The sequence below is a fragment of the Mus caroli genome, chromosome 11, assembly GCF_900094665.2.
Source record: "Mus caroli chromosome 11, CAROLI_EIJ_v1.1, whole genome shotgun sequence".
Taxonomy (NCBI): domain Eukaryota; kingdom Metazoa; phylum Chordata; class Mammalia; order Rodentia; family Muridae; genus Mus; species Mus caroli.
In genome coordinates this window covers 48246054-48248778 of record NC_034580.1, presented here as the reverse complement: position 1 = coordinate 48248778, position 2725 = coordinate 48246054, and positions in this window count along the sequence as shown.

Genomic DNA, 2725 nt, shown 5'->3' with positions numbered 1-2725 from the left:
TCCGGAGTTCAAATCCCAGCAACCACATGGTGGCTCACAACCATCCATAACAAGATCTGACTCCCTCTTCTGGAGTGTCTGAAGACAGCTACAGTATACTTACATATAATAATAAATAAATCTTAAAAAAAAAAGTTTCAGCTCCTTCCTCAACACCATTGTCTGCATGCCACCATGCTTCCCACAGTGATGACGATAAGGGATTAAATAAACTGTAAGCCAGCCCCAAAGGCATGTTTTCCTTTATAAGAGTTGCTGTGGTCATAGTGTCTCTTCATAGCAATACAAACGCCAACTAGTATTAACAATAATATTAAGACTTTTTTTTTTAATTGACAGAGTCTAATTATGTACCCTTGGCTATACTGAAACTCACTGTGTAGGTGAGTTTGGCCTCAAAATCACACAGGTCTGCCTGCCTCTGCCTCTTGCGTGCTGGGATAGGTATGGGCCACCATACCCTGCTCTTATTAATTTCTAAAAAGGTATTTATTTATTTATTTATTGTGTATGTATGTGAATATAAGTGTGCCTTGACACTTGTGTGGATATCAGAGTACAGTTTATTGTAGCAATTTCTCTCCTTTCCACCCCATGAGTCCTAAACTCTGTTGTTCAGCTTGACTGTGGGCAGCTTTGCCCACTGGATCATCACCCTTCCTTGTTAGCCAGTTTTAAAAGGATTTCTATTAGAGCAAGTACAAGAGTGCAAGAGACAGAATAAGGTAAAAATAAATAGGAAAGAGGAGGCCGATATTTTCGCTGTAATATTTGGGTTGTATCATTTGGAAAGACTATGAACGTTAACTAAAAGTCCTCCTAGACAGTTTAGCCTAGAGGTTAACCACACATGTATCCAAACACGATAATTATGTGTGTTCTCAGGGGAAGACTAACCCGATGTATCTGTTTTCCAGAGGTTTGGTCCAGAAGAACAAGGCTAAATTTTGGACACAATGATTTTGTAAATGCTGCTGAAAAAAAATTTTAAACCCATGAAAGAGCTACAACATTTTCTATGTAGCATGAGTGAATACTTAAGTAGATATAAAGCAGATTTCTTTTTTTCTTTCTTTTTTCCTTTCTTTCTTTTTTTTTTTGACAAGGTTTTTCTGTATAACCTTGGCAGTCCTGGAACTCACTCTGTAGACCAGGCTGGCCTCGAACTCAGAAATCTGTCTGCCTCTGCCTTCCGAGTGCTGGGATTAAAGGCGTGCGCCACCACGCCCGGCTTTTAGGAGGTCTTTTTGAGAGGTGAATAGTGCAGCCCCTGAGAGCCCCATAAGTAAGAACACCCTATACCTTAATTCATGTTCTGCTACCTTCCTCTTGTCATTCTCTTTGTTTTGTTTTGTTTTAGAGACAGGATCTTGCTACATAGCCCTGGCTATCCCGGGGCTCACTGTGTAGACCAGGTTGGTTTCAAAAGCACCCAGGTCTGGCTGCCTCTGCCTCCTGACTGATGGGATTAAAGCATGCACCATGCAGCTCAACATTCTTCCTTTTTTGTTTTGTTTTGACACAGTGTGTAGCACTGGGTATCCTGAAACTCAGTCTGTAGACTAGGCTGGCCTGGAATTTACAGTGAACTGCCTGTTTTTGTCTTCCAAGTTCTGGGATTAAAGGTGTGTACCACCAGCAAAGGGGCGTTGCATTTTACTTTTGCAGTTCCTACAGGTGATATAGCCATTCCTAATACTAAGACGTTTCCGGATGACCCTATGAGATCCTGAGCACAGTGCAAACCATCAGAAGGATCAGAAGAAGGTGATAAGGCTCAGCAGACAAAGATTCTTGCTGCCACTGTCACTAAAGACCTGAGTTCAATTTCCAGGTCCTGTGTGGTAAAAGGAAAGAACTTCTAGAATTCACAATTAATCTCTTCCCTCGAGGTTGGTAGGATGGTTTTTAAATGGGGTTTTGACCCTTTTATTCTTTTATACAACTGGTTAACAGTAACTTCAAGAAACCTCAGCAATGTAACTAGTAAAACTGGGTCTTGCTGGGCGGTGGTGGCGCAAGCCTTTAATTCCAGCACTTGGGAGGCAGAGGCAGGTGGATTTCTGTGTTCGAGGCCAGCCTGGTCTACAAAGTGAGCTCCAGGACAGCCAGGGCTACACAGAGAAACCCGGTCTCAAAAAAACCAAATCAAACCAAACCAAAACAACAAAACAAAAAACAAAACAGAACAAAAAAAACTGGGTCTTAAGACCAAATTAAATGAGCTGGTGAGATGGCTTAGCAGGCAAGAGCACTGACTGCTCTTCTGAAGGTCATAAGTTCAAATCCCAGCAACCACACGGTGGCTCAAACCATCTGTAATGAAATCTGACACCCTCTTCTGGTGTGTCAGAAGACAGCTACAGTGTACTTATGTATAATAATAAATAAATCTTAAAAAAAATAAAAGACCAAATTAAACATTCGCTGTGACATCACTTGAGCCTTTTTATAGCAGCAGACAAGCAGCTGAGTAACCTGGTTAAATAGTGGAGACTAGAGCAGGCTGAACATTTGTTTTGTAAAGAGCAGTGGCCACAGGCTAGGGAGAATTCTTAAAGGCTAAAGACACATGCTGCCAACAAGCCCGACCTGAGTTTGACCCCTGAACCATATGGTAGAAGGAGAGATTTGACTCCTACAAATTGGTCTCTGATCTCCACAAGCACACGTTGACACTTGTACTCATATGTAAATAAAACATAAGTACATTAAAAAATAAAGT